The sequence below is a fragment of the Trachurus trachurus genome (genome assembly GCF_905171665.1).
Source record: "Trachurus trachurus genome assembly, chromosome: 12".
Taxonomy (NCBI): Eukaryota; Metazoa; Chordata; class Actinopteri; order Carangiformes; family Carangidae; genus Trachurus; species Trachurus trachurus.
In genome coordinates, this window is record NC_139908.1 from 29,075,734 (window position 1) to 29,092,844 (window position 17,111).

At 41.1% G+C, this 17,111-nt stretch overlaps 1 long non-coding RNA gene across 1 annotated transcript; it reads left to right on the forward strand.

Annotated features, from left to right (window-relative positions):
• Window positions 1-5,252: 5,252 nt before the first annotated feature.
• LOC310994460 lies at window positions 5,253-9,787 on the forward strand. The gene is made up of 2 exons (XR_014595790.1): window positions 5,253-5,360; window positions 9,089-9,787. It is a non-coding gene; the product is annotated as an uncharacterized lncRNA (long non-coding RNA).
• The last annotated feature ends 7,324 nt before the right edge of the window (window positions 9,788-17,111 follow it).

A 17,111-nucleotide genomic window follows, 5' to 3' on the forward strand; every position in this document is an offset into this window, starting at 1 on the left:
TCAAGTCACAACTTAACTTTTTGTAGCGTTCCAGGCAACCCACTCGTGTTTTTCCGACCTGTTTTACCTGTGAAAGTCACTATAACGGCCACTCGTAACTTCCGACCCGTGAACTCGTACCAGATCGAACTGGTACGACTTCACAGGTCAACACGAGTTGCCTTGAACGCACCATAACAGTCCTCGTCCCTACGTCACCACATTCAGGCGCATCCCTTGGCTGCACACACAGCCCTGCATGCCGTTCTCTCTCCTCATTGGATAAACTTGTAGGATACGAGAAAAGTTTTTCTCTGGGCTCAGAGCAGGCAGAGTGACTGACAGACCCGTGTTTCGGTCCAAACACGTGTAAGTGATTGCTGTTGGAAGATATAACTATTTAAGACTTATATTAACACAAAAATATCGCTTACTTCTGCTTTAAAATTAAAAACAAAAATGTGATTAAATAGTAAGAATTGATCTAGGCCTATTCATTAGTAGTTTGTTAGTAATAATAGTAGACTTTGCTATTGCTATATGACTTAAATTAGCATGAACAGCTCAATGTAGAAGAAACGCTGCTGGTTCAGCATAAAAGCTCTGCATGCTAACAGGTAGCACTAACAGGTTGCATGCTAACAGGTACGTTGCCTGGTTTCTATGTTTCCCTTCTTACCTGCAAAAAAGGTGATGTTCTCTGCTTACACGAAAAAGGGTTTCTATGTTCCCCGCTTACTAAAAAAAAGGTTTTATGTTCCCAGCACTAAGCCTAACCCACCTAACCCGACCACTTCTCTTCTTTTGTCTCGCTTTCTTTCCTCACCTCTTTTCGTTTATTTATTTATTTACACTAAATAAATTATCATTACTACTACTTTTATTTTTACTAACAACATCTTCCCCTTTTTTTTCCTATCTTTTTTAAAATTTATTATTCCTATACCTCGCACAAGGTATGTGATTATTATTTCTTTACTGTACTTCAATTATTTGTTAGATCAAGGTGAGATCATGTTATAAGCCTTTCGGGTTTCAGACCTCACCTGCACATTTCTTTTATCGTATCTTTCTTACTAGTAAGAGATATAAGTAAATGTTTTGTTTTATTTATATGTGCAAATAAATAAAGTCTAAAAAAATAAAGTCTAAAACCATAATAGTCGATCACAAAACCAAAAGAAACTAATAAATAATCATGGTGGATTTACTGAACAAAGTTTCTGAAAAAAATCGCTGCACTGGCTGGATTGAAAACTTCTGGAAAGGATATTATGGTCCAGATTGCCCACCACAGATCATCCAAAGGGGAAGTTTCTGCATTATGTTCCGTTGTGTGTGTTTAGAGATGTTAAAACTACAAATTAAAGCAGAAGTAAGCGGAATGTTTGTGTTAATATAAGTCTTAAATAGTTCTATCTTCCGACAGCAATCACTTACTGTATATACAGTGTTTGATCTGTAAGCCGAGGAGAAAACTGTCCTTGTATCCTACAACCTTTATCCAATGAGGAGAGAGAACGGCAAAAAGGGGCGGTCCTCTCTGTGTGTGCAGCCAAGGGATGCGCGTGAATGTGGTGGCGTAGGGACAAGGGCGGGGACTGCTAACTCCATCGGCTGACAGGAAGTTAGCCAAAACCACTGGATCGCTTACTTCTGCTTTAATGCTACTGCTATGTTTCCTGCCTTATTTTAATAAGCGGGGAACATAGAGATGAGCCAGAGTGGCTGTAGCCTCCAGAAGCATTAGCCTCTTAGCCTTGTAAACACAATAATGCTGAAGCTGTCAACAACAGGATAAGTAAACAGCTATTGCTAATGTTAGCTGTAGCTAACTTACACACAGCTGAAAATGTTACTGTGACATTTGTCTTGGGTGTGAACAGTTGACTGGTTGGTTGGTTGTCAAATGATGTCTTTCTTTACATACAGTAAGTGTGTGTCTGTATTCATGTCATTTACCTGCCAGAAGGAGATGTGGCTGTCAGCGTTGGAGTACGTTGCCAGGTAACGGCCGTCCGGTGCAAAAGACACAGCTGTGATTGGACCCTTGTGACCGTGGATGTTCTGCAGAGAGAAAAGAGGGAAGGTCGTTTTAAAAGCAGCTGAAGAAAGTTTGGCTGTTGGACAGTTTCATCAGTGAACCCTTTGATTAGCAGTCTCTTTTTTCTTTGAGACTGTAACAAAAATCAGGTTCTGTGGGCAATGTGGTAAAATAAAATAAAATCACAAAGAAGGAAAAAAAAATGTAATTTCTCTGTTTGCAGAGAGTGGTGTTATTTCACCATCCATCATCCATCCATCGGCTACACTGCTATCCATGCAGGGCGGCCAATCCCATCTGACGTAGGGTGAAGGTGTTCACCTGGACAGGTCACCAGAGCCACATATAGAGACAAACAACACACACACACTCACATTCACACCTACAGGCAGCGACAGACACAAACAGAGCACCTTTCATAAAAGACGCTGTATCTCCTTTCTAGAAAAAAAGCAGGGATTTTGGTGAAACCCAGCCCATGTTTAACTTGGGTTTTCTCAGGAACAGAGGCATGTAGAAACAAACAGGTTTGTGGCCATTTGAAGCATAAAGTTTCACCTTTCAAATGAGCTACAGTATGTGTTGGTTGCCAATAATATAGAATACACTGTGGCTCTACAAAATCGTCAAAAATGGTCCAAATTGCCGGTACACTTGACTAAAACTTTGGAAAGGAGCGTGGCACTCAATGAGTTAACTTGTAGTTTATTGAAATGACCAACATTTGTTTCAACTCAAAAGTAGTCTGCTGTGCATACTTAAAGTTAGAACCATATAAAACAAAAACAGCACCTTGTAAAAAATATTAATAAAACAAATGCATCTGATAAATCACCCATCTGCTTCTTGTTTTTTTTCTGGTTCCACTTCCAAAGGGTGATGTTGGCGTGTTGTCATGTTTGTTGTATTTCCACCGATTGTGTGACACTTGCGACATACCGTTGTATTTTTGTCCACGAGGGTCATACTTAAAGCAGAAGTGAGTGATCCGGTCGTTTTCGCTAATGCTGCGTTCCAGCAGGCTTTTGAAATCGTAAATTACAGCTTCAAGTCACAACTTAACGACTTTGTAGCGTTCCAGGCAACCCACTCGTGTTTTTCCGACCTGTTTTACCGGTGAAAGTCACTATAACGGCCACTCGTAACTTCCGACCCGTGAACTCGTTCCAGAATCGAACTGGTACCACTTCACGGTCGGAAAATACGAGTTTCCTTGAACGCACCATAACAGTCCTCGTCGCTACGTCACCACATTCACGGCGTTCCTTGGCTGCACACACAGCCCTGCATGCCGTTCTCTCTCCTCATTGGATAAAAACTGTAGGATACGATAAATGTTTTCTCTTCGGCTCAGAGCAGAGCAGAGGGACTGAGAGACCCGTGTTTCAGTCAAACACTCTATGTAAGTGATTGCTGTCGAGAGTATATAACTATTTAAAGACTTATATTAACACAAAATATATCACTCACTTCTGCTTTAATACGAAAAACTACGTAGTTCCAAACGCCAGATCTGAAGTAGGATCCTCCATTTCAGGTAAGGCATTAGCCATGTTGCAACGAGCTAGCTTCTCATGTAGCTTCTGGGTGGCGCAGCTCAGTGGATCTGCGCTCGACAATAGCCCCGCCTTAGGCGGGGCTATTGTCGAGCGCAGATCCACTGAGCTGCGCCACCCAGAAGCTACATGAGAAGCTAGCTCGTTGCAACATGGCTAATGCCTTACCTGAAATGGAGGATCCTACTTCAGATCTGGCGTTTGGAACTACGTAGTTTTTCGTAATTAAAGCAGAAGTGAGTGATATATTTGTGTTAATATAAGTCTTAAATAGTTATATCTTCGACAGCAATCACTTACATAGAGTGTTTGACTGAAACACGGGTCTCTCAGTCCCTCTGCTCTGCTCTGAGCCGAAGAGAAAACATTTATCGTATCCTACAGTTTTTTATCCAATGAGGAGAGAGAACGGCATGCAGGGCTGTGTGTGCAGCCAAGGAACGCCGTGAATGTGGTGACGTAGCGACGAGGACTGTTATGGTGCGTTCAAGGAAACTCGTATTTTCCGACCGTGAACTCGTACCAGATCGAACTGGTACCACTTCACGGTCGGAAGTTACGAGTGGCCGTTATAGTGACTTTCACCGGTAAAACAGGTCGGAAAAACACGAGTGGGTTGCCTGGAACGCTACAAAGTCGTAGTTGTGACTTGATGCTGTAATTTACGATTTCAAAAGCCTGCTGGAACGCAGCATTAGCGAAAACGACCGGATCACTCACTTCTGCTTTAAGTATGACCCTCGTGGACAAAAATACAACGGTATGTCGCAAGTGTCACACAATCGGTGGAAATACAACAAACATGACAACACGCCAACATCACCCTTTGGAAGTGGAACCAGAAAAAAAACAAGAAGCAGATGGGTGATTTATCAGATGCATTTGTTTTATTAATATTTTTTACAAGGTGCTGTTTTTGTTTTATATGGTTCTAACTTTAAGTATGCACAGCAGACTACTTTTGAGTTGAAACAAATGTTGGTCATTTCAATAAACTACAAGTTAACTCATTGAGTGCCACGCTCCTTTCCAAAGTTTTAGTCAAGTGTACCGGCAATTTGGACCATTTTTGACGATTTTGTAGAGCCACAGTGTATTCTATATTATTGGCAACCAACACATACTGTAGCTCATTTGAAAGGTGAAACTTTATGCTTCAAATGGCCACAAACCTGTTTGTTTCTACATGCCTCTGTTCCTGAGAAAACCCAAGTTAAACATGGGCTGGGTTTCACCAAAATCCCTGCTTTTTTTCTAGAAAGGAGATACAGCGTCTTTTATGAAAGGTGCTCTGTTTGTGTCTGTCGCTGCCTGTAGGTGTGAATGTGAGTGTGTGTGTGTTGTTTGTCTCTATATGTGGCTCTGGTGACCTGTCCAGGTGAACACCTTCACCCTACGTCAGATGGGATTGGCCGCCCTGCATGGATAGCAGTGTAGCCGATGGATGGATGATGGATGGTGAAATAACACCACTCTCTGCAAACAGAGAAATTACATTTTTTTTTCCTTCTTTGTGATTTTATTTTATTTTACCACATTGCCCACAGAACCTGATTTTTGTTACAGTCTCAAAGAAAAAAGAGACTGCTAATCAAAGGGTTCACTGATGAAACTGTCCAACAGCCAAACTTTCTTCAGCTGCTTTTAAAACGACCTTCCCTCTTTTCTCTCTGCAGAACATCCACGGTCACAAGGGTCCAATCACAGCTGTGTCTTTTGCACCGGACGGCCGTTACCTGGCAACGTACTCCAACGCTGACAGCCACATCTCCTTCTGGCAGGTAAATGACATGAATACAGACACACACTTACTGTATGTAAAGAAAGACATCATTTGACAACCAACCAACCAGTCAACTGTTCACACCCAAGACAAATGTCACAGTAACATTTTCAGCTGTGTGTAAGTTAGCTACAGCTAACATTAGCAATAGCTGTTTACTTATCCTGTTGTTGACAGCTTCAGCATTATTGTGTTTACAAGGCTAAGAGGCTAATGCTTCTGGAGGCTACAGCCACTCTGGCTCATCTCTATGTTCCCCGCTTATTAAAATAAGGCAGGAAACATAGCAGTAGCATTAAAGCAGAAGTAAGCGATCCAGTGGTTTTGGCTAACTTCCTGTCAGCCGATGGAGTTAGCAGTCCCCGCCCTTGTCCCTACGCCACCACATTCACGCGCATCCCTTGGCTGCACACACAGAGAGGACCGCCCCTTTTTGCCGTTCTCTCTCCTCATTGGATAAAGGTTGTAGGATACAAGGACAGTTTTCTCCTCGGCTTACAGATCAAACACTGTATATACAGTAAGTGATTGCTGTCGGAAGATAGAACTATTTAAGACTTATATTAACACAAACATTCCGCTTACTTCTGCTTTAATTTGTAGTTTTAACATCTCTAAACACACACAACGGAACATAATGCAGAAACTTCCCCTTTGGATGATCTGTGGTGGGCAATCTGGACCATAATATCCTTTCCAGAAGTTTTCAATCCAGCCAGTGCAGCGATTTTTTTCAGAAACTTTGTTCAGTAAATCCACCATGATTATTTATTAGTTTCTTTTGGTTTTGTGATCGACTATTATGGTTTTAGACTTTATTTTTTTAGACTTTATTTATTTGCACATATAAATAAAACAAAACATTTACTTATATCTCTTACTAGTAAGAAAGATACGATAAAAGAAATGTGCAGGTGAGGTCTGAAACCCGAAAGGCTTATAACATGATCTCACCTTGATCTAACAAATAATTGAAGTACAGTAAAGAAATAATAATCACATACCTTGTGCGAGGTATAGGAATAATAAATTTTAAAAAAGATAGGAAAAAAAAGGGGAAGATGTTGTTAGTAAAAATAAAAGTAGTAGTAATGATAATTTATTTAGTGTAAATAAATAAATAAACGAAAAGAGGTGAGGAAAGAAAGCGAGACAAAAGAAGAGAAGTGGTCGGGTTAGGTGGGTTAGGCTTAGTGCTGGGAACATAAAACCTTTTTTTTAGTAAGCGGGGAACATAGAAACCCTTTTTCGTGTAAGCAGAGAACATCACCTTTTTTGCAGGTAAGAAGGGAAACATAGAAACCAGGCAACGTACCTGTTAGCATGCAACCTGTTAGTGCTACCTGTTAGCATGCAGAGCTTTTATGCTGAACCAGCAGCGTTTCTTCTACATTGAGCTGTTCATGCTAATTTAAGTCATATAGCAATAGCAAAGTCTACTATTATTACTAACAAACTACTAATGAATAGGCCTAGATCATTCTTACTATTTAATCACATTTTTGTTTTTAATTTTAAAGCAGAAGTAAGCGATATTTTTGTGTTAATATAAGTCTTAAATAGTTATATCTTCCAACAGCAATCACTTACACGTGTTTGGACCGAAACACGGGTCTGTCAGTCACTCTGCTCTGCTCTGAGCCCAGGAGAAAACTTTTCTCGTATCCTACAAGTTTTATCCAATGAGGAGAGAGAACGGCATGCAGGGCTGTGTGTGCAGCCAAGGGATGCGCCTGAATGTGGTGACGTAGGGACGAGGACTGTTATGGTGCGTTCAAGGCAACTCGTGTTGACCTGTGAAGTCGTACCAGTTCGATCTGGTACGAGTTCACGGGTCGGAAGTTACGAGTGGCCGTTATAGTGACTTTCACAGGTAAAACAGGTCGGAAAAACACGAGTGGGTTGCCTGGAACGCTACAAAATCGTAAGTTGTGACTTGAAACTGTAATTTACGGTTTCAAAAGCCTACCTGGAACGCCAGCATTAGCGAAAACGACCGGATCGCTTACTTCTGCTTTAAGTATTTATCACATTTCTTTTACAAACTAAAGGTTTTATGTACACATGAGCATCCAGCTGTACATGAAAAAATAACATCTATTTATTCATTTATTATTTACCTATTCATTATTACACGTTTTGATCCGTGTTTGTAATAATTTGATACATTCAAGCAGAAAAATGCATTCTAGACATCTAACTTAGGATAATATTATGCAAAGTAACATGACACACACACACACATACACAACCATGAATTTCTATCTTCTTCCCAGAACTGTTATTTTGAATGAAAGGTCTTTACGACCTCTGACACGACTGTCTGCAGACACACACACACACACACACACACACACACACACACACACACACACACACATACACACACACACACGCACACACACACACACACGCACACACACACACACACAACACACACACTAATGGCATTACTGTAAGCATAAACCACTGCTAGTGCGCCGGCAAGACGGCTGCTGTGGTAATGAGCTGGCAGACCTCTGTCGGTCAGCGTGTGTGTGTGTGTGTGTGTGTTCCAGAGAGAGAGAGAGGGAGGGGCAGTGTCGTCTCAGGAAATGATAGAGTTTCTCCTTGCTGTGTTTTTCCTACACACACACACACACTCTCTCTCTCTCTCTCTCTCTAGCTCGGCCTTCTTCACTGTTGGCCTCACTAGTTAAACTCAGCATTTCCTCAGAGATTGATTCATTCCATCACTAACAGGAAGTAGTGATGAAGGTTTTCTCACCAAAATGTTCATTAACTTGCAAACATTGACGGTATTGACTAGTACCTGTTATTATGGTGCTCCACAATAACAGGTGCCAGTTGGATAAAGACTTCTACTCACCTGTGATTCCTCTGATCTCTCTTATTATTCATAATCATTTTGATCTTACAAATAATGCAAGTAAACTAAAAAAGAGAAGTCTTTCTTAGGTCCTGATGTACTTCAGAATGGAAACAGTTTGATGCTGGAAACATGTTTATTCATTAAGTCGGATTAGGCTTCAGCTTTCACTTTCTTGTTTTTTTGTTGAATCATTGCAAATCTTTCAATATGCATCATGTGATGATAGTATGAACTGAAAACAATAAAAACTGCTTCCTGCTGGTTAATATAGGCAGATATGTGGTTATCCATTTTGTTCAGCTTTTTATTTTTTATTTTTTGTCATTTAAACTTTATTGGCAGCCAGAGAGTCAAAGATACAGGACTGATAAGACAAGATCAAGTTAATCATAGTTACCAATACAATTTTGATTCTTATAGAAAAAAAAGGTAAATAAAAAAACATGCACATACAAATACAAAGAAATGATGTGGTACATATACAATAAATACATGAATTTAGTGGGGAAGGAAGAGGAGAAGAAAGAGAGAGAAAAAAAGGCGAGGATGTGCAGAGATTCGATTATCAGATTCAGAATCAGATTTATTTGCCAAGTATGTACAGACATACAAGGAATTTGACTCTGTTTATGCGCTCACTTGTACACACATAAGAAAGACAGCAACTGAGCAATGACATCATACAACAGAGAACACGTACAAGTACAAACATAGATAAGTAGTCAATAGTTCAGGGGGAGATAGTTACAGTTGGACCTGAGCAGTGTTTGTGACCTTTAAGATGGTTCTCCATATTGGAACTTCTAATATTAGTTAGATGGATGATTTACATGCAGTATGTTTGTCCTCCTCAGATGAACACCAGTCTGCTGGGCAGCATCGGGATGCTGAACTCGGCCCCTCAGCTCGCTGCATTAAGACCTACCAGGTTCCTCCGGTGCAGCCGGCCTCCCCGGGCTCCCAGAACCACCTGAAGCTGGCTCGCCTCATCTGGACCTCCAACCGCAACGTCATCCTGATGGCCCATGACGGCAAAGAGCACCGCTTCATGGTCTAAACCAGACCCTCACCTCTCAGTCGTATCTCTGTTCTTTTATCGGACAGTTCTGCGCCTTTTACTTTTTTTTTTCTCCTCTGAGGCAGAATCTGAAAAGCTGTAGCGTGAGTTTACTAAACTGGTCACTTTCATTTTAGCTCCCAGATTTTTTCCTGAGCTGCTGAGTCAGTCAGTTGAGAGAGTGTGAAATGAGGGAGGCTGATAGTCAAGTCTCATGTGGTTTTAATTCAAAGGTGAAGTATAAAGACTTCTGGTCCCGGTTTGGACTGGATTATTCTTTGGCGATAATTGAGTGATGTGTTTAAGGGCCGTGGTAGAAGCCTTGTTTACATTTTAGACTGCATTGATGTATTTTATTCATTCACACCTTCGTCTCATTCCTATTTATTTGTTGCATGTCACAGATCTTCACTGTGTTGGATCCCACAGAGTTTTTAGTTTACTGATTATGAGAATCGTATTAATTAATAATTAACTATTAAATGTTTGGAAGTTACTGGAGCCATTTGTGGAATTACTTTACAGAAACACTGGACTGGTACATACGACTGAAAAACCAATTCATCTTTGGCATTTTATTCATTTTCTGCTTTTTATATTAAAGTTTGTTTGGGAGTGGATCCTGTTTAGTTTTCACAGCTGGAATGAATCATTTCTAGTCGACTGTTCTTCTCTTGAAAGCTTCGGTCCACTCTGAACTCTGTCAGACGAGTACACACTTTTCACATTTGTGCGTTGGTGTGTGTTTGCACTTTGGTGCTCCGCTTTTTACTTTTGTGACACTCGGAGGCTTTTCCATCCTCCGCAAGCTTCACACAGATTCGTGCGTGTGTGTATGTGTTTTACACCCAAGTGTATTTTATCTGTTAAACACACATTCTCACTTCAGACCATTCGTCCTAAAAGCTGCGGTGCAGTAAACCTTGAGATGCTGGAGGTGCAGCAGTGAGTCACCACAGATATGTAGAGACTCAGTGAGTCTAAAGCATATGGTCACTCTGCTCACATTTAAGGTGGATGGCAGCAACACTGGGGGGTTGTGGGATATATAGACAATATAGACAAAAGGAATGGTAGAGTACTGACTGCCAATAGAATCAGCTTCATCAGAAATGCAAATACGGGACTTAAAGGATAGTTCAACATTTTGGCATAATCCCTATAGTCATAGCAGTAGGTTCATTACCTTTAATTGTCGGTGCAAGCTATTTTTAGATCGGCGGGGCAGAGACGTGAGCTACATGGTATTTCCATGTTTTTCTCATCAAATTAAATACACAATCCAACAACTCCAAGTAACTCTGGTGGACAAGTTGTGACCTGCACATTCACCACGCCATGGTGAATGTGCAGGTCACAACTTGTCCACCAGAGCGTTTTGGAGTTGGATTGTGTATTTGATGAGTTTGATGAGGGAAAGGCGGAAATACTGTACGCCAGAGCTCACGTCTCTGCCCCGCCGATCTAAAAACAGCTTGCACCAACAATTAAAGGGAATGAACCTTCTCTATGACTATAGGGATTATGGCAATACGAGAATTTGCCAAAATGTTGAAATATCCCTTTAAACATTCTTTGTTTAGTGGCTTCTTTGTACTTGAATTCTATCATGTAGTCAGCTTTGTTCACAGTTGTTTGTGTTGTTTCTGTCTTCAGTAGTTCACCACATGTCCAACGTCCAACGTCCCTCTGGACCCACTTGTCCCCATCTCACTCAGGATGTCAAACTTTCCTCAGAGGGGGTTCTGTGCTTCTTTACAGACAATGATGCTACATATTAGACTGGTAGATGTGGAGGCTTCTCTTCTCATGACATTCTTGCACCCATCTACTTTTTTGGAAGGTTTCTCTGGATATAAATGTGCATATACAGTCAGAAGTGCTGTGTGCTGTGACCTGGTGTTATGCAGTTTAGTGTATTTATTGTGGCTAATGTGACTGTCTGCCTGGCACTATAGTTCTTTGCATGAGATGGTTTCTCATCCACTGGCGTAGTCTTCTTCCAACCTTAACTTACCACCTGAACAAATATCACAGTATTCCATTTAGCATTTTCAACCTAACACAAGGCGCGAGCTTCGTTTCACACAACTCAGACATGAGCTGAAAACAGCAGCAGCTGCTCACAGGAATCTATTGTACAGTTAAATATTTATTTTTCTTGCTGACTTCTAAAATAAATCTGTAACTCTTTTCTTAAATGTTTTTACATTCCTTCTGACCCGTTAGCCGGGCGCTAACCGCACCCATTGCCTCTTATGGGGAATGCTACAACACAGCTGTAACAGTGGTGTTTTTCTGTGGACCTCTGCTAGTTCATCTTCTCATGAAGGCGTCAGTGTGTCAGTACACACACACACTATGACCTGTTGTTTTTGCACATTAAACCTTAACTGCTTTAAGAAGTTTTATTGCTCAGAGTTTTATGCAGAGAGAGAATATGTACATGTATGTATACAGATATGATATTTATGAAGTGACAGTTTTCTGCCAGTATCTCCACCAAGGAGCTTTATGTTTGTGTGTGTGTGTGTGTGTGTGTGTGTGTGTGTGTATGTGTGTTAGAAGGATAACACAAAAAAGTACTGAACTGATTTTGCACCAAACTTGGTGGAGGGATACGTTCAGTGGTCAGTCATCGGCCACACCACAGCCCTTTGACTGGCTCACAAACTCTGAGTTTGAACTCCTTGATGTGTTTTGACTGTGGCCTTGGTGGAGCCCAGTTCCTAGTTGTTTAGATGTTTTTATGTCGGTGTTTGTGTCTCCTGCAGCAGCTCACTTGTGTCTGAAGAGTTTAGATACGAGCACCCCCTCCTCCCCTCCTCCCCTCCTCTCCTCTGTCCATCCTCCATCTGTCAGTTTCATTAGTGCAGTCAGAAAAGCTTCTAACACCGTTACACACCCTGTAAACCCCAGCGTGTCAAAGCTTTTCACAAGTTCTTTCCTCGCTTCAAAAAAAAAAAAAACCAGCAGCTCGTCAGATGTGTTTTTGAACACACACACACACACACACACACACACACACACACACACACACACACACACACACACACACACACACACACACACACACACACACACACATCAAGTCCATCCAGCATTGGTACGCCAGGTCGAGACAGCTTTGAGATCTTGATTTTACATTTTCTCCACCGCTCTTAACAGTTGGTGAAAATCAGTTTTTGGCAGGCTCTCAGGGGACGAAAGGTGAGAAAAATAAAGAAGGCAGAGGGGGAGAGCTGGAGAGTAAGTAACAAGCCAGGAATATCAGGGCATCACCCAGAAAAAGAAGGTTCCTCGGTGAAGGTAGTGAACCGAAAGGTCTTAGAGAACCTTATGTGGGTGTGTTTTTTCTTTTTCTTTTGCTCATCGACTACAACGTGAAAAACATGATGCGGCTGCTGAGGATGTCTCTGAAACCTGCACCGTTCAGATCAACAAGCTCTGAGACCACAAACTCTTAGTTTCTTGTGTTTTCTCCTCGGTTCACCTCCTGGATGTGCAGCATTCTGCCTCCAACTGTAAACCATCACACTGCTGACTCTGTGCTTTACAAAGTCTCTGCTTACACACATTCATTTACTTCATTTCACACTAAATGTAATGAACCTTTTTTTTTCTTATTGATTCTGATGTGATTATAAATGAATTGTTTATAGAGACAGTAAATTCGGTCTGAATATTTAAGAGTGTGTGTGTGTGTGTGTGATGTAGTGCATGTATACAAGCCTCCCACAAGTTGAATTTACTGTGCATTATAAAACGTGTTTAAATGTGTTGCGTGTAGTTGTTGTTTTCGTGTCCAATAAAGGTGAAAATGAGACTGTCAGATATCTGTCTACTCTTTGATTTCACACATTTCCCCAAATGAAAATACACAAACCGGCAGCAGGAGAGTTTCTACTCGTCTGACACGTCGGTGGTGTGCTGTGTAGTCTGCACTTTTCAAAACTCAGCCCCACTGACAGTCAGCACCAGTCTGGATGACAATTCACTGCATTTCCTGTGGCTGCTTCACAATAAAAGCATCCCTGTGGTCAGGCGGTGTAATGCTTTCGAGGTCAAGCGGCAGTAGGAAATTAGCATTAGCAGTAAGTTAATGGAGCTCTGATACAGCACTAAACAGTGAGGCTGAGACCAATGAGATGAAATTACAAACAGTAATGCTGTATAAACACAATGTAACATTATTATACACATGCAGCTTCCTGTGCAGCCATCATCCACATGAAACCAATCTGAGTCCAGCGAGGCCACGGTCAAAATACAAACCAGCTCATAACGAGGGAGGATTATTGAACGTGAACCGACTGAAGTGATATTAAAGGAAACATGGAGATCATAATTAGTCTAGAACGAGGGCTCAGCTTTAAACTGAAAGGAGAGTATATCAAATATAGGATGCACATACTGCACTCTGACTGTGTTCCTGTCTGTCTCTGAGAGCAGACAGGACCTGCTTCAGTGTTTCTCTGATCACAGAGAAACTGATCAATTTCCTTTAATCTCACAGCTCACCCATCTCATATTTGAACTGAGCTTCATATTTTCATCAAATCCAATTTAGAAACATATAACATGAAGTCAGTTCATAATTCAAAGGTGAGCTGTGATTAAAGTGGTAGTTGTACATGTTAAGTTAACTGTGTGTTCAATAATTCACTTTTAACTGCTGTATGAAATATGAAGTGTGAGGCAGCAACAGAACAGAGAGATTCTCAGACTTCCTCTTCTTTGACTCTTAAACATTTTAAAACATTACTTTGAGTTTAAAGTAGTTAGTTGTTGTTATACTTATTTGTATATAGTTACAGTAGTCATTTATACTGTAGCTGTAGTTGACGTGAAAAGACACAACAGACACCAGAACAAGGAGCTCAACAGGACTACATGATGACACAACAAAATCCACACAAAACACACACACGCTTGTGCTCGTCACATGGCAAAGACAACACTTCTGCCAGATACAAAAAATGGCAAATGAATCAAATCTGAAATACACTGACGTATTGTTCACTGTTGGACCACACAGTGAAATACAACAACTAGGAGAATTAATAAAGAAGTAATACATGTGTTCAAGTGTGTGTGTTTACCTCCTTTTCCCTGAATGAAGGAGGCCGATGGCTGTGGGAGAGAAGAGTGTTTGTATCTGCTGGTCTTAACTGAGGAGAGGAACTGGACCTCCTGGTGCAGAGGGTGAGACTGGTCTGACAGGATGAAGACAGGTTACTCTGCTGGTAACAAGTCATCTTACAGCTCATGTTCACTATTTTTTAACAAAGCATCATTGTTTTTAGTGTATTTTACAGCTGATTTAAGACTCGGGGCAAATCCGACCCTAACACACAAGAGATGGTAACAAAGCTAACACGAGAGGAAGGATGTTATGTTTATTTTATTTGATATGGACAGCACAAATACATTGAGACTGTTCCAGTGGACAGACCAGATGCTTTGCTTGGGTATTTTTAGCACGTGCTAAATTTCCACACCAGTCTATAAGTGGCTATTCTAAAAACACAGAGCATATTATCAACAGTATGAGATAAAACAAAGTGCATGACACAACACCACAACAGTAATATGCTAATCTAAAAATACAGAGCACAAGATCAGTGAGAGGAGATGAAGCAAACAGAAATCAGGATCGCAGCAGTAACATTAGTAACAATGAGAAAGTCTGTCTGTTTTTAACCATGCTGTTAAGAGTATCAGTCTCCAGTCTCAGGTGAGTGGGTAAAGTGTTCCATAGGCTGCTAACATTCTGTATCCTATTGCGTATGTTTGTGCAGGTAGCAATGCCATGCAGTGTTCAGCTGCATGGCATTGTTATCTTTTTTCCATTGTTATTATTATTACTATTATCTATGATCTGTGGAATGTCTGTCTGTTTTTTTAATGTGAGGACTACGGATGGAAACTAGCTTTGAGCTAAATCCGGCACACTTACATGACGCCACAGCGTTAAATTGTTCATTAATGTGCACTGTCCTCGACAAATAAACAATAAATGAAAATGAAAAATGAGAGAGAGAGAGACTCCTGATGAATCTGTCTTTACATCCATCACAGCAGGAGAAAACCCTGATGTGTTCCCATAGCATCACTCAGTGGAACACATAGCAGGAACCAACGGTTTTTGTTCAGATTTTCTCAAAAAAAAAAAAAAAAAATCGATTGAGTACAAACTGTGGAGACTGAGCTACTGACAGACTTTGTACAATGACATAAATGATCAGTGCTGCTGTTTTGTGTCACAATAAATAACCACATGGAGTTCACAGAATCTTGTAATCTCTGAGTAACAGTGACCCTTGACCTCTCAAATACCTCCAATCAGAAACACTGACCGTTTCTCCTTCACATCTCTTCCTCCAACTGCTGCCTGCTCCTCCTCCCTGTCCACCGCTCGTCAGTAGGAACTCCATCAGCTTTTAACAGTATTGATCAGGAGCAATAATCTGCAGTCACAGGTCAACGTTTTCTCTCATCTTCACACCTCCACCTCCAGCTTCCCTCACACAGAAGCAGGAAACCACCTGAACCCTTTTAAAAGTTTGAAAACTAACTCCAGGAAGAATTTGTACTTTCACCTCATCCAGTGATGGAGGATCACTGCTGGATTCTTAATTTGGACCAGACTTACTGTATAAGAGCCAGCTGGGAATACAACAGCACTGGGCATGGTGTAGACATTTAGACACGTTTTGAACAATGAAAGTGATTCATTCATTTCACACATTAACAGTGTGGACACCTGTCCTGGGTAAAAACCTGATTTTATATACAGATACAGTACATGCTGTGTTGAATTATAAACACTGGGAGAACGTTACAGGAGATAAACTGTTGTAATATTCTTCGTTATTTCTCTGTTATTTCAGCCATGGTAATAGAGAGAGGAGAGACGTACAGCAAAAGGCCTGGTATCATCCCACAGGCTGACATGGGGTTGCTTCCTTAAACTGTTGATCTGAGGCAAACGTCATACAGACATGGGCAAGTGGAACACCTGATCTCATCTAATCTGAGGGGGGAATGATTGATGATAAAATGTATATGTAGATTTCATGTGTCTAAAGGAATAGTTCACCCAAAATTGAAATTTCACTCATTATCTACTCCCCCTCATGTGGACTAAGGGCTGGGAGAAGTTTCAGAGTCCTCCGTGGCTTCTCTGAGTTACAGGGGGTCTCGGCGTAGCAGTGCATGTCCATATGACGGTTGCAAATGGATACCAACTGTCTTCGTAACAAAAAGACACACCAAAAAACATCCAAATACCTCCATGCTGCTCGTATGTAATGTCCGTCTTGTATTGAAGCCCCAACATGAGAAATTGTTCAGAAAAAAATTAAATAAGTCTATTTTTCAAGCTTGTTTGTAGCGAAGCTCCTCTTCCCAGTTAAATATAGACTTATTTAATTTTTTTCGGGACAATTTTCGCATTTCGGGGCTTCAATACAAGACAATACAACACTCATTTTTGGGTGAACTATCCCTTTAACTGTTCAGCAACGCTTCAGTTCTGAACACCAGGGTGACAAGTATCATCCTCTTGTTCAGGCATGGGCAAACATACTGTATACGACCAGTTGGTCTTTTTTAGTCTGACCTGTCAAATATTGGTACAAAATGAGCCAAAGTGGTGTGTCAGGTGCAGGAGAGGGGGGGTAGCGTCCTCTCACTGGGCCGCCGTGTCTCGTGTCTCGTGTCTCGTGTCTCGTGTCTCCACTACAGAGCAGGAAGGACCCAGCGGGATCTTGAGGCAGTGTGATCAGTGTGAGCAACAGTTTCAATCATTGCGCATT